Genomic DNA, 17,968 nt, shown 5'->3' with positions numbered 1-17,968 from the left:
CGACACGGCTTAATTTAATTAGAAAAAGGCAAAACTATTTTCTAGTATTAATATAGAAAACGTTAAAAAATAGAGGATTTGCTCCTGATATTTTGCTTGCGAAAAACATATGAAATCTTAATGTACATACTAGTATATTAATATAAAAATATTTGTATATCATACCTTGGAAAATATATTGTGGTAGGTAATTGATATTTGAATTCGATAAAACTAACCGTTCAACCATGGTTAGTTTACTGAACGTGTCTTGAAGTAATTTGGTACTGAAGTTGTTGTAGCTGAAGTCAACAAAGGCGAGTAATCCCATTACAGGGTCATGAGCTGTGACATTTCTTACACATTGGAGTCCTACTCGTATTACTAAGTGCTCAATTTGAAATTTTACATTGTCAAGAAAATTTGGATATATACATTGTACTGATTCTTCTCGCTGAGTAATAGAAATTCCCTTTAAATCTTCTGAGATGTTATTAAAAAACCCATTAGTAATCTCTTTCAGCCTAAGATCCTCAAGAACAATGTTATTGAAGATACCTCCACCAAAAGCACCTCTCTCAATAACTGTGATATTTGAGATAGCTATATAGATATTTTTGACTTTATCACCAATAGTTGATAAGAATCCGACCGGCACTGTTGCATTAATAAATTCATAGTTGTATAGACGAAGCTCGTCAATAACATCACACGTGTCTGACTGAAAGAAGACCAAGAAATTTTGAGTATTTAGTTTTTAATTCCAAATTTTGACTACTCACATGATTAGAATTGGATATGGCGTACTGAATATCGCTGACAATTTCTTTATCTTGGCCGTTAAAGCAGGTGTAGCGACATTGAACCTTCAAGCAATGCGATGGTAATTTGTTAAAGGAACCTGCTATATATTCACTACCACACAAAGAAAGAGCATTTATTTATTTACTAAATTAACAAATTATCTTTTAATAATGGAACTTAATTTCTAAAGGCGGAAAAAGACAAGTTAAAAGTTAGCTAAATTTAAGTGATTATAAATATTGCATGCAATTAGTTTAAGAGACAGTTCAGGGGATATGGTTTGGCAGAGGGAGTTATAATTATGGCATAAAACCCTAAAAGGTTCATGATCAGCATAATTAGACCTACATATGGGTAGACGGATAGGCCTAAAAGTACGGGTAGGTCTAGAAGGAACGGCCAAGTCAATCTGACCCAAGAGAGTTTGGGAGTCAACAGTCCCGAGAAGGAGCTTGTGCACGAACATTACGCCATTGCATATTTTGCGATGGTGCAACGACGGCAGGTCAATAAGATTTAGCCTAGACCGGTAGGGTGGCAAGATTCTACCCGAGTCCCAGTTAAAGTTCCGAAGGGCAAAAATTAAAAATTGCTTTTGCACGGATTCAATAACAACCTGCTGCTCTTTATACTGCGGGCTCCACACACAAGAACAATACTCCAATATAGGACGTACTAACGAGATGTACAGTTGTTTCGTAACGTACGGGTCGTCAAACTCCTTGGACCAACGCTTGAGGAACGCTAAAACACCCTTAGCTTTATTAACAGTTGCAGCTATATGGCTGTTAAAACACATCTTATGATCAAAAAGGACTCCGAGGTCATTTGAACTCGAAATTCGCTCAAGGACATGATTTCCTAGAACATATGAGACAAAATGTGGAGCGCGACGGTAAAATGTCATAAGTTTGCATTTGGAAAGGTTCAGAAAAAGAAGATTAGTTGAACACCACAATAGTAGTTCACTTAGATCCAGTTGAAGGCGTGTTTGCAAACACCAATCAGAGTAAGAAAGACAGATTTTAACATCATCAGCATACATTAGTGTAGTAGAGTATGTTATAACTTGAGGAAGGTCATTCACAAATAAAATAAACAGAAGCGGGCCCAGATGACTTCCCTGTGGCACACCTGAAGTAACATTAAGAGTATTTGACAACACGTTAGAAAACAAAACACGTTGAGAACGGTTAGAGAGATAGGACAAAATCCAATCTAGAAACATATTTAAGAATTTAAGTAACTAGCATTTGTACCCTTAGTTCTCAAGTAGAAATAAGATGGTGTATAGATAAGTTATTTATTCTGAACTCGATTTAGATCATATAGATAAGTTAGATCAAGTTGAGGCGATTCAAGTCTTTTTTTTTGTGTAAATTTTATTTGAATAAAAAATATTATCACGGATACAATTATGTAGTTTGCTTTTACTGTTAGAGCAACTTATGCAACAGTCAAAGGTAAAACTACGATGATTTAAAAAAAAAATGTGTGTAAACAAGGTCGAAGAAGAATTCTTGCCTTCAGGCAGGACTACCGCCTTGATGAATTTGGTCAATGAAGCTGCACTAAGCTGGACTACGCGAACGGTCCTCTCCATCAGAAAGCTTTTGATAACTTCATACAGCTGAGGCTTGAACATCACTATGATCTTGGCGAGCAGCAACGAATATTTTTACGACAGCCAGTTCATGATAATGTTATAGATAAAGAATAATTTATTATTTAATTCAAAGAATAGCGTTTTATACAATCTTATTATTGACTAACTAGCCAAAGAAGTACCGCACATACCTTTTAGTTCGGTTAACATCTTTGAGTATACTGTCTACTTTTTGTAGTTGGTTTTCTAGAGTATTAACTTTAGTTATACCGTAGTGGTAACGTATTTAAGAAGCCAACAGATAATTATAGTTTGTAATGAAAATGAGGCCATTGTTACACAGTTACATTAAACGAAAATATCTTATGTTCAGAGTAATAAATAACGCATATTTGTAAAGTTTAGTAGACCAGATGCGACAGATACTGAAATTAAACACAACTGATCAGAATGTATTTCCATTCTTATTGTAAATATGTATTTTTTTTATACCCTTGAAGAGGGTATAGAGTTTGGATCAGATGTGTGCAACACATCAATATTTACATAATTAACACAACAATAATCAAATTGAAATTTGAAATTTAAATTATTAAAAAAAATTATAAATTCTTTATTTATTTATATGTTACAAAATATTTAACCCAGTTGTGAGGGAGCGTACGCTCCACCCACATTTTTTCCGCCCATCAGTTCGCCGTCATTTTCCCATTGGAGGGACCCGAGATTACGTTATTAGAATTAAGATTTTTGACTTTTCTTTATTGACTTTTCAGTTTTAGGTTAAGGAGGGGGAAGGCCTCGAAGGCTACATGACATTAATTTTGTATATTATACGGCCCGAGGGGTCTCTAAGCCCCACGTAGCTTATTATCTTCATTAAGCGCAAGTCGCGATCACGGCGGACGCCACTGGCTTTTCAGAACCAAAACCCAACAACAACGACGCAGCGGAAGCCAAAGAGAGAGAGAAATACACCAAGAGCCGAAACGGTAGCCAACAGCATCAATTCAGCGGCGGCCGAAGACGAGAAGCGCCGAAAGATAAGCCGCCCGCGTCGACGCAGCAACGAAGCGCTGGAACGGTAAGCCCACAGCAGCAACGGCAGAAGAGAGGCGCGGAAAACTAAAGCGAAGTAACGACGCGCCAGCAGCGAGACAGAGAGACGAAAGTCACCGGCGCAGCGTAGACGCCGAACGACGGCGCCAGCCCTCTGCCTCCGCGGAAGATGACGACGCTAGCCGCCCACGCTGACGCTGGATCGGAGAGCCAGCAGAACGCCGGCTCTGAGCTGGGAAAACGTGGAAAAAAGTCGAGCAGTCGTAGGAGTCGGACGTGTTCGCGGAAAAATTCGAGTGGCTTGGAAAAAGTAAAAACACGTGGCGGCCCGGATCCACGCCAACGCTCTGCGCTTACGGGGAGAAGACCCTGCATCGATACTACACTTACGGAGAGGAGATCCTGCATCTACGCTGCACCCACGGGGAAGAGGAGGCTTTCGACGAGTACAAGCGTGGGAGTTCAGGGGTAAGCTAGTCTCTAGACGTGTATACGGGCTGCTGAGCGGTGCGATAGGTAGGGAACCCAGAAAGAATAAAGTGAAAAGCGCCCCCGGTGACGCCTGTTGGTGTCTCGCCTGATCCCCGTAGTTCCCTGGGTCCCGAAGGGGCTGTCCGGCGATTGCCTAAGCCCTCTCGGCGATACCTGCCCTGTATGATAAAGATTTTCGCAGTAATGTTTAGCCCGATAGTGTCCCGTAAGTGCTATCCGGCGATTCGCGATACGCGTCGGTATTCTCGTACTCGTAGTAATTCTTAGTTCGGCGGTGTCCCGTAAGTGCTATCCGGCGATTGCCTAGGCATTCTGCTCGGGCGCCATCTGTAAGGAAGCGATCCTGGGCTGGGGTACATATCTCAGTCTACTCCAGGGTCGAAATTACAGTAATATTTATAATTTGCCGGGACTCCGTATTTCGGACCGACGATGGGGGGACGGGGCAGCAGTCCCGCGGACGGGAGCGATCGTAGCGTGGGACGGGGCCGTTGGTTTCACCGAGAGCACTCCGGTTATCGCCGAATAGCGCCTTCAGGACCCCACCGAACTCAGAATCAATACGGAGGTCTTTACTATGCGATAATACCGACAGGTGTCGCCGAGAGTACCTAGGCTATCGCCGGACAGTACTAACGGGACCCCGCCGGCCTGAGAGTTACTACGAAGCGGAAAGGGGGACTATGCTACGCGGAAATACCGACAAGTATCGCCGAGAGTACCTCGGCTATCGCCGGACGGCACTTACGGGACCCTGTTGGCCTAAGAATTACTACGACGCGGAAAGGGGAACTTTGCTATGCGGAAATACCGGCAAGTATCGCCGAGAGTGCCTAGGCTATCGCCGGACGATACTTACGGGACCCTGTCGGCCTTACAGATGGCGCCCGAGCAGGGACTCCGGGATTCCGTTATGTTTTGGGGCGCTAAGTGGAACAGTCGATCAGAAGAAAGAGTAGCAGGGGGAATCGGGACTGTACCATGCGCAAGCACGGCCAGTCGGAATCATTAGGACAAGAATAGCTGTATATATCTGAAAAAAAAAAAACCGCACGTGAGGTCGCCCATTATTCACGTACAGCCGAGGCTGGCTTCCCTAACCTCCCTAGCAATAGCGTCAGCACGTGGCCGCTGCGCCCACATGAGGAGGAGAGCGCCGCGGCGAGGCGGCAGAGAAAGAGAACCGAGCCGAAGCTGGGCAGAAATAGCTAGAGAGAGAGCGACACGTACGCGGCGAGCAGCGATTTGTGAGCGGTAGAGGCCGGAATCCTCCCGAAGACCAACCAGCCCGGCTATATATTTCGTACTCAGACCCAGAAGAGAATAGTCAACGCCCGGCCCTCAGCGAGAAGAGTCAACGCCCGGCCCTCAGCGAGAATAGTCAACGCCCGGCCCTCAGCGAGAATAGTCGATGCCCGACCCTCAGCGCGAGCAGTCAACGCCCGGTCTTCAGAGCAGTCAGTCAACGCCCGGTCTTCAGCGCGATCATTCAATGCCCGGCCTACAAAACAATAGCCGATAGTCAACGCCCGGCCCTCAGCGAGAATAGTCGATGCCCGACCCTCAGCGCGAGCAGTCAACGCCCGGTCTTCAGAGCAGTCATTCAATGCACGGTCTTCAGCGTGATCATTCAAAGCCCAGCCTACAAAACTATAGCCGAAAGTAAACGCCCGGCCTTCGAAGTGATCAGTCAGCGTTCAGCCATCAACACGGGACGAGATCCAACGCTTAAATCAACGAACCCAGCACGACCAGGACCACAAGGACAATCCCCAGGACGACGACAGCAAGGACTATCGACCGGCCTAGCCAGGATCAACAGTCAGGACAATTCCAAGGACAACGATAGCAAGGACTATCGGCCAGGACCCCAAGCAGCAAGGACGCCAAGGACGCCTCCACTGGACAACCAGGTTAACCGTACATACGCCGTGCTTCCGTGACTAGCCCCCAAGGACTCCGGTATTCAGCGCGTGACCTAAGAAAAGATTCTACCGGAGGCTCAATACGTGATACTACCGTCGGAAACGCGAAAGACCTCGAAGTGCCAGTTCGACCACCGTGCTTCGACATGGGGGTACAGTGGATTTCGTATCGGCGCAAGGACGAATTGCAGGCCATCGCCGCCGAATTCGGCCTCGGTGAAACCGGGACAGTGGACGAACTGCGCAGCCGGATCTCGGCCTTTATCTCGCGCGGTGAGCATCCGACTGGGATCGAAAAACGGATCAAAGAGCTCGGAATGGTCTTCGACAGCGCGCCCAGCCCGAGGAACACGTCCTCGTCGCCGGGACCGAGTCAGCGAGAGCGGAAGGAAGGGATCTGTGCGGAGCAGCCTTTATCTATCATAATTCCCGAGTTCCCGCGTGCAGCTCACGGCGACTCTGGCCGGCTTGAAACCACGACTGACCGGCGACATGGTGACAATCACCACCAGCACCGCTCCTCCGAGGAAGCCGGAACTTCGCGACCCGGAAGGGAAGAAATTTCCTTCGCCGCCCTGGCCGATAAACTGCGCAATTGGGGTCTGAAGTTCCACGGACACTCGGATGCGCTGGCTTTCAACGAACGGTTGGAAGAAAGGGTCGACTCATATGGCGGAAGCCCAGCACAATTGCCGCGAGCCATCTCCGGGCTACTAACTGGCAAGGCAGAAGGATGGTTTAGGACGTTCCAGATGCAAGGCAAGCCATGGACCGAGTTCCGGAAGGAGTTCTTGGAGTTCTTCCTACCCCCGCGATACTTTCAGCGCTTGGAAGATACGATCCGCTCCCGTCACCAACGACCCCGAGAAGCCTTTCAGGACTACTTGATCGACCTCCGACTCATGATGCAACGAGCTCAGTATACTCCAGACAGGGAGCTGGACAGGATCTACGAGAACCTTCGGTCGGAATACCAACTGTTCACCCGTAGACATGAGTTCGAGACGTTGCGAGAACTGACCCAATTGATAGTAGCGTACGAGACAACGCGGGACTGCGAACAAACCCACCCAGCTAACGACCGCCCAAATACGAAAGCCAGAACGCCATCATACCAAGGACCCGGATTATCCACCCCACAGCATGCTCCTCCAGACGACACCGGGCCCTCCCGGAGCGCCGAGACGGCAAGCCGCGTAGTGACCCAGGATGGAGACCGGCCGGTGAACACACGCCGGGCCTGCCGGAATTGCGGGGAGGAAGGTCATTTCAGCAGCTCATGCAGGAATCGGCGAGTGCTATTCTGTTGGGAGTGTGGCCGCCGCGGCATCCGGACGATCGACTGCTGTAGGCTATCCGAGTTGGGAAACGGGCCGAGTCTCCGCTCGTCAGGGATCCGATCGGAGACATACCTCCAGGGCCCCCAGGAGTAACTCATCCCTTAAGTTTGGAAGGAGGCAGGGTCGCCGCGCTAGTAACCATCGAAGGAGTACCGCTCACAGCTACCCTCGACACGGGAGCAACGCGGTCGTTCGTCAGTCAACGCATCGCTCATGAAGTAAGTACCGGAGGGAACGCACGGAATATAAGGACTACCGTCCGCCTGGCGGATGGTACAGCAAAGGAGGTGACGCAAGCAGTTTCAGTCAAGGTGCGTCTGGATCAACAGGAAACGCGGGTGATTCTACTAGTCCTACCCATGGTAGTGGACGACATCATACTGGGGCTCGATTTCCTTTGCGGCGTCCAGGCCATAATACAGTGCGGACGAGCGTACTTGCAGTTGACCCAGCGGGCGATCCGGGAAACCAACCCGATCCCCACATCATCCTCGAATCGGCCCCGCATGGTTACTTTTAGTGACGAAAGTCCCGCGACTGCATCCGCTGCCCCTACCCGCTCGACCAATCCAACAGCGACCCCCCGGACGAAGCCGACGCACCAGAATCCCGACCACGCCAGACCCAGCAATGTACCAGTGACAACGCACCAGAATCCCAACCAGGCCAGACCCATCAACGTAACCATGACAACGCACCAGAGTCTCGACCACGCCAGACCCAGCAACGTTACCATGACAACGCACCGGAGTCTCGAACACGCCAGACCCAGCAATGTACCAGTGACAACGCACCCGAATCCCAACCACGCCAGACCCAGCAATGGACCCACGACAACGCATCAGGATCTCGAACACGCCAGACCCAGCAACGCCACCCGAACCCAACCCACGATTCGATACGACCGCGCCAGAACCATCAACGAAGATTCGACGGAGACGACTGCGACACCGCTGGACACACCCAGGGCCAGTCCGTCCGCCTCGAAGAACACCCAAAGCAACGAAGATTCGACGGAGACGACTGCGACACCGCTGGACACACCCAGGGCCAGTCCGTCCGCCTCGAAGAACACCCAGAGCAACGAAGATTCGACGGAGACGACTGCGACACCGCTGGACACACCCAGGGCCAGTCCGTCCGCCTCGAAGAGCACCCAAAGCAACGAAGATTCGACGGAAACGACTGCGACACCGCTGGACACACCCAGGGCCAGTCCGTCCGCCTCGAAGAACACCCAGAGCAACGAAGATTCGACGGAGACGACTGCGACACCGCTGGACACACCCAGGGCCAGTCCGTCTGCCTCGAAAACCACCCAGAGTATCCCTACCAAGACAACGGAGCTAAGCCACGACCACGCCAGAACCAGCAGTAACATCAGGACAACGTATCTAAGTTTCGACCACGCCAGACTCAGCAGCAATACAAGGACAACGCATCGAAGCCTCGACCACGCCAGAACCAGCAGCAATACAAGGACAACGCATCTAAGCCCCGACCGAGACGGACCCGGCGGCGCTAAAAATATAACACGATCGACGCGAGCCAAATCAGAAATGCCCAGCAGTGCGGCTCAATCAGAGCGAACAACCCCACGGGAAACCAGCATCGCTCTACACTACGACCCGCTACGCCTGGAAGACCACGGCCCCGGCGAAGGACATGAGCGGGTCAAGGTAGACCAGCTCGCACTTCACCCCCCAACGAATTATCAACTTGCCCCGTTAGCCGATGCCGCGGCCGGTCGACAACGCAACCCTTTTCGAAGATCAGACTCGACGGACCCTATAACCGTGAACCTCGCCCTCATAACATGTGCCCTGCTCGAAGAAATCTCGCCACCGACAGCCCCCATCACCGAACCGCCCGTTCCGCCGTGGGTAGCCGAGTTTTTGAAACAAGAATTGGCCAAGTTCGAGGGATTGGAGGGCGTGTCTCACATAGCTGAGCATACCATCACTCTGAAGGACGACAAGCCGATAAAGCAGAGGTACTTCCCCAAAAATCCGGCCATGCAGAAAATCATCAATACTCAGGTCGACGAGGTGCTGCAAGACGGGCGAATCGAAGCTTCAAAAAGCCCACACAGCGCTCCCATCGTACTGGTGGGAAAGAAGACAGGCGAGATGCGGATGTGCGTAGACTACCGACAACTCAACGCGCAATCAATACCCGACGCCTACCCACTGCCCAGGATCAACCACATCATCGAGAGGCTCCGTAACGCACGTTACATCTCGACTTTGGACCTCAAGAACGGGTATTGGCAGATCCCGATGGCCGAGGGGAGCCGAGAATGTACCGCCTTCACCGTTCCGGGCAGAGGACTCTTCCATTGGAAGGTGATGCCGTTCGGACTGCACTCAGCATCGGCCAAGTTCCAGCGAGCCTTGGACAGCGTCATCGGACCACAGATGGAACCCAACGCATTCGCTTACCTTGATGACATTATTGTCATCGGAGCGGCGTTGGAGGAACACGTCGACCATCTGCGAGAGGTGTTCCGGAGACTACGGGAAGCAAATCTAATATTGAACCAAAAGAAATGCAGCTTCTTCCAGAAAAGCATCGTATACCTGGGGCATGTCATTAGTGAGCAGGGTATACACACCGACCCGGATAAGATCGTCGCCAGTTCAATACAGGAGCTTCGACGCTGCCTAGGAATGGCATCGTGGTACCGGAGGTTCGTCCCAAACTTCGCGACGATTGTACAACCAATGACTAGCCTCCTGAAGAAGGAGAAAAGGTGGATCTGGAGTGACGAACAGCAGGCCGCTTTCGAGGAGTTGAAGGAGAAGTTAACCCGAGCACCCGTCTTAGCCTGCCCGGATTTCGCGGAGAGGTTCGCTCTACAAACTGACGCAAGTGACTACGGTCTAGGGGCAGTCCTGACGCAACAGATCAGTGGAGAAAAGAGGGTCATAGCCTACGCCAGTCGAAGGCTCTTGAAAGCAGAAGAGAACTACTCAGCCACGGAAAAGGAGTGCTTAGCCATCGTCTGGGCCATCAGGAAATTACGATGCTACCTGGAGGGCTACCACTTCGACGTCATCACCGACCATCTCGCCATCTCGCGACTGGTCGCATCGCTCGTTGGGCTCTGGAACTCTAACAGTATCGCTTTGACGTGCTTTACCGACGCGGAAGCCAAAACATCGTAGCAGACGCTCTTTCCCGGCAACCTATCGACACCATACAGTGAACCCTAGAAGACCTGCCCACCTGCCCCTGGATACAAATGTTGCTCAAACGTATACAGTCACGACCTGAGGAATGCAGAGAATTTATAATCGGGAACGGACAGATCTACCGGCAGCCTGGACACCGACCAATCGAGGAAGAATCTCACCAGTGGAAGTTATGCGTCACCAGTGGCCATCGTAGACGAGTGTTAGAAGAATGCCACGATCACCCGACCGCCGGACACCTAGGAATACGGAAGACTACCACTCGGGTAACCCAACGATATTACTGGCCAGGACTCTACAGAGACGTGGCCCGATACGTGAAACATTGCGAAAGCTGCCAAAAATTTAAGGTGAGCCAGAACAAACCCGCAAGTCACATGTATACGCGACAGGCGAAGGGCCCGTTCGACATCCTTTGCGCGGACTTCGTAGGCCCCCTACCCCGCTCAACGCACGGCAACACGATGCTCCTCGTGTTCTTCGACTCATTCAGCAAATGCGTAGAACTTGTGCCACTCCGGAAAGCCACAACCGCCCACTTGGAGAAGGCGTTCCGAGAGAGGATACTCTGCCGATTCGGGGTCCCGTGGAAGTTTGTGTGCGACAACGGAACACAATTCACTAGTCGGTCCTTCCGGAAATTTTGCGAGGTAACAGGAATGGAACTCGAGCACACCGCGCCGAATACCCCTCAGCAAAACCCGATGGAGAGGGCAAACCGGACCATCAAGACAATGATTGCACAATACGTCGACGGGGACCAACGGACCTGGGACGATCTCCTCCCCGAGTTAAGATTGGCCATAAACAGCAGCACGTCGGACACCACGGGCTTCAGCCCGGCCTTTTTGATACTCGGACGAGAACCAAGGATACCAGGAGCTTTGTACGACGAAGTGACCCCAGGATTAGGAAATGAACCAGAGCCTGCACACCAGAAGGCGACACGACTGCAGGAAGTGTTCAAGGTCGTACAGGAGAACACCCAACGGGCATCCCAAGAGCAGAAGAGAACATACGACCTCCGACGGCGCGAGTGGCGACCCGAACTAGGAGCCCTAGTCCTCCTTCGGCAGCATCACTTATCCAAAGCCGCCGACCGTTTCGCGGCAAAGTTGGCCCCCAAGTACGACGGGCCGTACAAGGTAACCCGATTCTTATCTCCCAACGTAGTTCGACTACAGATTCAACAAGGCAAACGAAGGAAAACAGCGAGTTTAGCTGACTTAAAGGCGTTCCACGGAGTGGACCACCCCGAGGAGAACCCGACGACGCTGGAGAGACCCGAATGACCTGCCGACTTCGCAAGGGCCACTTGCGGTAGCGCGCTACCGTCACGTCCTCGCCCCGTAAGGGGCGCGACCCACGAAACCGTAAGCTACGTATACATCCCCTTATGGGATTAGATAAGTACTACACCCAATGTAAACATCTTCTTACTCGCACCGCTCAAGCAGGATAGGGGGAGGGTATTAATACTTCTAATTAAGACAGGCAGGTTCTAACCGACAGGCATTTTCTCCCTAGAATCGACTGAAGACATGAAGTCTAAGAGACGGAAGGCAAGCTCGGCCCCTAGGGGCAAATGGTGATACGACGGGACACCCTAGCGGAGACCAGCTGCCTGAAGTCCCGGCATCTGCCGACGAACCAACAACAAACCGGGCTCGCGGCTGGATCGTCGACCCCAATGGGCCATCCGCCTCCCGTCAAGCCCAGCTGAGGCGGGTCGGAGAGGCGACACTTCGACAACCGGACAGGATGCCATGGGGCAAGCGCGCGGCAGCCATCCAAGGGTGGATCGACCGACAAACCCAGGACCCGGGGACCGACGCCGAAGAGGAAGTAGAGCCCGATGGCCGCTTCGCAACCGCAGGTGTCCGCTCGGCGCCTAATCGCGACGTCGCCGCCATGAATCGCCGTTGGTTCGGGAGTTATGGGGCTATCGACGACGACAACGCGACAACGGACACCGACGAGCACAAGACAATAACACGCGACGCTCAAAGCCTGGCGTCCACGCTGCAGGACGGAGGGAACAGACACCCACTGGCTCGCGGGAAAGAATGGCCCCTTTGGGCAGAGTGGAACCTGGCCGGTCAAGGTCGGGCAGCCACCCCTCCAGCAGTACACCACGAGGACGAATCCGGGGACGGCGCTGGACCACACTACTCCGACGTGTCCCACGCAAGCGATACAGGGGGGGAAGTAGGACCCCAACGCGACGACGGAGGGTCCGATTCCGGGTCCCTCATGAGCCTGGGCTTCGCGCCCCAGGCGAACCAGCAGTGGGCACCAGCCAACCCTTCGGGGTCAGATGACGTCCCGCCTCCCCTCGTAGCCGCCCACGCCGGACTACCCCCACCACGTCCCGATGAGGGAGTCGTTGACTTCGACTCCGAAGAGAGCCTCCCGCTGGAGTATGGCGAGATGGCCGACCTGCTGCAGATCCTCCGTCCCTACGGTAGCCGCGGTGCAGGACGACCCGGAATGGGCAGAGGCTCCCCCCGAATGGCGGACCAACGCGCCAGGTCGACAGTTGCCCCGGGACCTCATATCCAACATCACCGTATCCTTACGCGATCGCGCCTACCGACTGGGAGTCCGGCGACTGGAGGTCCATGACGGCACTTGCTTTCGCATCAAAATTACCCGCAGCCGGGCCGTCACCGTCACTCTTCGGCACCCCCGAAGTATGGAGGGGGTGTGAGGGAGCGTACGCTCCACCCACATTTTTTCCGCCCATCAGTTCGCCGTCATTTTCCCATTGGAGGGACCCGAGATTACGTTATTAGAATTCAGATTTTTGACTTTTCTTTATTGACTTTTTAGTTTTAGGTTAAGGAGGGGGAAGGCCACGAAGGCTACATGACATTAATTTTATATATTATACGGCCCGAGGGGTCTCTAAGCCCCACGTAGCTTATTATCTTCTTTAAAGGGGGGGCAAGTCGCGATCACGGCGGACGCCACTGGCTTTTCAGAACCAAAACCCAACAACAACGACGCAGCAGCAGCCAAAACGAGAGAGGAATACACCGAGGACCGAAAACCAACGGCATCGACGCAGCAACGGCGTGAATACACCGAGAGAGCAAAAACCCAACAACAACGACGCAGCAGCAGCCAAAACGGAGTGAATACACCGAGAACCGAAACCTAACGGCACCGACGCCAAAACGGGGAGGAATACACCAAGAAACAAAACCCGACAACAACAACGCAGCGGAAGCCAACGAGAGAGAGAAATACACCAAGAGCCGAAACGGTAGCCAACAGCATCAATTCAGCGACGGCCGAAGACGAGAAGCGCCGAAAAGATAAGCCGCCCGCGTCGACGCAGCAACGAAACGCTGGAACGGTAAGCCCACAGCAGCAACGGCAGAAGAGAGGCGCGGAAAACTAAAGCGAAGTAACGACGCGCCAGCAGCGAGACAGAGAGACGAAAGTCACCGGCGCAGCGTAGACGCCGAACGACGGCGCCAGCCCTCTGCCTCCGCGGAAGATGACGACGCTAGCCGCCCACGCTGACGCTGGATCGGAGAGCCAGCAGAACGCCGGCTCTGAGCTGGGAAAACGTGGAAAAAAGTCGATTGGGAGCAGTCGTAGGAGTCGGACGTGTTCGCGGAAAAATTCGAGTGGCTTGGAAAAAGTAAAAACACGTGGCGGCCCGGATCCACGCCAACGCTCTGCGCTTACGGGGAGAAGACCCTGCATAGATACTACACTTACGGAGAGGAGATCCTGCATCTACGCTGCACCCACGGGGAAGAGGAGGCTTTCGACGAGTACAAGCGTGGGAGTTCAGGGGTAAGCTAGTCTCTAGACGTGTATACGGGCTGCTAAGCGGTGCGATAGCTAGGGAACCCAGAAAGAATAAAGTGAAATGTAATTTAACAGAAACATAGCACGACCACCAACAATCTATACACTAGGGAACCTGGAGGCCCGAGGCTTCATCTTCCCTGCCCTTCCTCCCGCCTCTTGCCCGAGCCTGCGTGCTTCCATCCAGTAGTTCGTAGCCCGACAGGATCCTGAGGCCGCTGTCCGGCGATTGCCTAGGCGTTCTCGGTGACACCTGTCGGCGTTCCCACCGCATGATTCCCTCCCGTAGTTTGTGACCCCGCAGGGTCCCGAGGCCGCTATCCGACGATCGTCTAAGCGCTCCCGGTGACGCCTGTTGGTGTCTCGCCTGATCCCCGTAGTTCCCTGGGTCCCGAAGGGGCTGTCCGGCGATTGCCTAAGCCCTCTCGGCGATACCTGCCCTGTATGATAAAGATTTTCGCAGTAATGTTTAGCCCGATAGTGTCCCGTAAGTGCTATCCGGCGATTGCCTAAGCGCTCTCGGCGATACGCGTCGGTATTCTCGTACTCGTAGTAATTCTTAGTTCGGCGGTGTCCCGTAAGTGCTATCCGGCGATTTCCTAGGCACTCTCGGCGATGCTTGCCGGTATCCCCGACCCTCGTAGTAATTCTTAGTTCGACAGCGTCCCGTAAGTGCTATCCGGCGATTGCCTAGGCGATGCCTGTCGATATCCCCGACCCCCGTAGTAATTCTTAGGCCGACAGGGTCCCGTAAGTACCGTCCGGCGATAGCCTAGGTACTCTCGGCGATACTTGCCGGTATTTCCGCATAGCAAAGTCCTCCTTCCGCGTCGTAGTAATTCTTAGGCCGACAGGGTCCCGTAAGTACCGTCCGGCGATAGCCTAGGCACTCTCGGCGATACTTGTCGGTATTTCCGCATAGCAAAGTTCCCCCTTCCGTGTCGTAGTAATTCTTAGGCCGACAGGGTCCCGTAAGTGCCATCCGGCGATAGCCTAGGTACTCTCGGCGATACTTGTCGGTATTTCCGCGTAGCATAGTCCCCCTTTCCGCTTCGTAGTAACTCTCAGGATGGCGGGGTCCCGTAAGTACTGTCCGGCGATAGCCTAGGTACTCTCGGCGACACCTGTCGGTATTATCGCATAGTAAAGACCTCCGTATTGATTCTGAGTTCGGTGGGGTCCTGAAGGCGCTATTCGGCGATAACCGGAGTGCTCTCGGTGAAACCAACGGCCCCGTCCCACGCTACGATCGCTCCCGTCCGCGGGACTGCTGCCCCGTCCCCCCATCGTCGGTCCGAAATACGGAGTCCCGGCAAATTATAAATATTACTGTAATTTCGACCCTGGAGTAGACTGAGATATGTACCCCAGCCCAGGATCGCTTCCTTACACAGTTATCGTAAAAATACTTTACCAAAGAATTTCCCAACGAATATATTCCTGAAATATGCAAAGGTTTAGCAGGTTCACAACACGTTGTCAAAGTTTTACTCTACGTTATATGAAAAATTGTTGGTTAATTTAGTTATTAAAATGAAAATAATTTTGTATTACCAGTGTCAGTCTATACTCCGTCAAGTAAAGACGCGCCAAATCTAAGCAGCAGCGAACGCACCGAAATCCAACACACAAAACCTAACACAAAAACATTCAAGTGCACAAAGCAAACTCCCAAAAAAACCAAAAACAAACACACCTAACGAACAGTTACAAAACTAAGTGCAGCGGGCGTCAGCCCTAGCCTACCTGAAATGTCGCGACCACCAGACCCAAAATTCCACGCACCGTGGGACAAATCATCGTTTCTCGAACCTAAATATATTACAATAAACAGAACAGACAATATAACCTTCGAAAACGTATCCCCCTTCATTATCAAAAAAGTCATTGACTTCCAATGCGGAGGGGAAGTTGACTCAGTCAAGAAAATCAGGGACGGTTCACTTCTCATTAAAACAAAAGGAACAGCCCAGGCAACAAAGCTCCTGAAAATCGTAAAATTCCACGACTTTCCTGTGAAAGCATCAGAGCACAAAACCCTTAACTCCTCCAAAGGTGTAATCTACTCCAACGATTTACGCAACATAGAAATAGAAATCATCAAAAGCGAACTTAAAACACAAAAGGTCATTGACGCAACTAAAATTCACAAACAGAAAGATGGCTTACTCCAAGAAACCGGACTGATTATCCCCACATTCGATACACCAACACTCCCACAGCATATTATGATAGGATATTTACACCGACTTTAGTAAAGCATTCGACTCTGTAAACCATTCCCTTTTAGCGCATAAACTTGACCTTTTAGGGTTTCCGCCCAACCTCCTGAGATGGATTTCTAGCTATCTTTGTTCTAGGTCTCAAAGAGTCCTCTTCAAAAACTCCCTCTCTTTCCCAGTAAAGGTTTCTTCGGGAGTACCACAAGGCAGCCATCTAGGCCCCTTACTCTTCACACTCTTTATTAATGACTTACCTTCAGTATTAACATACTCTCGAGTACTTATGTATGCGGATGATGTTAAACTCTGTGTCCAGTACAAGGACATTTCATTTCATTCTCGCTTGCAATCCGATCTCAATAACTTTCAGTCATGGTGTTGTGCAAACTTGTTACACCTTAATGCCTCGAAATGCAAAGTTATGACATTTCATCGTTCTAGCCCTTTGTTGGCTCCCTACACCCTATTTGGTGGTTCTCTTGAGAGAATTACCCTGGTGGATGATCTGGGTGTTATGTTAGACCCCAAGTTAAAGTTTTCCGAACACATTTCTACCATGGTAAATAAGGCCATGGGCGTGCTTGGGTTTAAAAAGAGGTGGTCAAAGGAATTTGACGACCCCTATATAACAAAGACTCTCTATACCTCGCTTGTTCGTCCGATCTTAGAATACGGCTCCTGTGTATGGTGCCCTCAGTACAAAGTACACCAGGACCGTATAGAATCAGTACAGAAAAACTTTTTACTCTTTGCTCTGCGGGTCTGGTCTGATGAGCTCGTGAGGTGGCTCAAAGGGGGCCTAGCTGAGGCCACCGGACGGGTCGCAGGTTGCGGATAGCGAACGACCTACCTATATACAGGTCATATAGGTAGGTCAGCTGCGAATAATCGGACATCCCTAGGGAGAGTACCGAAAATAAGCAGCCCCGGACAGCCAGCGGGTGTTCGCGAAGTAGCAACACTGACGATGCGCTTGTGGTGCCGCCTCGTATAAGTAGCTCACACACTCCCCTATCCCTACACACTACCTACCCACATCCCAACCCCCCACATTCAGCTCACACCGGGCCGGACTAAGAGTGTTATTCGACCCGTGCCGAGAGTCAGCCTGGCTGGGGGCCCGGTATATAAAACTAGCCCAGTCGTTAACGGAGAGCTCAGGGACTTGGCAGCCCCCTGTTCTAAGTATGCCTTATCCGGGCAACGTGGATCTCTGCCCGGACGGACCGTACCCCTTCTCTGCAGCTCGTGGGAAAAAGAATGGAAGAATTTAAAAACAAAAAAAATGAGTCTGGCACTCCCCAAATGCCAACAGGGAGCAATCCCAAACAGGGGAAGGCAGCGGCCCAAAGGCCTGGCCCGACCCGCAAATCAGCAGGGAAAACCTGCGCGGCGGAAGATGCTAGGGAGAGCCCAAAGGGGTCCCATCCCGGTGTCGGGGTGGGTGGTGAATTGGCTCCCAAAACCGATACCTTGGCAGAGTGGCTATGCAATCCTGCGGCTGCTCTGCCTACTGGTAAAG

General features: G+C 51.6%; 1 long non-coding RNA gene across 1 annotated transcript; it reads right to left on the bottom strand.

Moving 5' to 3' along the window:
- Window positions 1-141: 141 nt before the first annotated feature.
- Window positions 142-2,875, bottom strand: LOC117188181. Its single transcript, XR_004472503.1, has 3 exons — window positions 2,581-2,875; window positions 762-894; window positions 142-700 (listed from the first exon to the last, which is right to left on the bottom strand). It is a non-coding gene; the product is annotated as an uncharacterized LOC117188181 (long non-coding RNA).
- Between the last annotated feature and the right edge of the window lie 15,093 nt (window positions 2,876-17,968).

The sequence above is a fragment of the Drosophila miranda genome, chromosome 3 (genome assembly GCF_003369915.1).
Source record: "Drosophila miranda strain MSH22 chromosome 3, D.miranda_PacBio2.1, whole genome shotgun sequence".
Lineage (NCBI taxonomy): Eukaryota > Metazoa > Arthropoda > Insecta > Diptera > Drosophilidae > Drosophila > Drosophila miranda.
The sequence above is the reverse complement of the archived record's forward strand: the minus strand, read 5'-3'. Positions and strand labels throughout refer to the sequence as shown.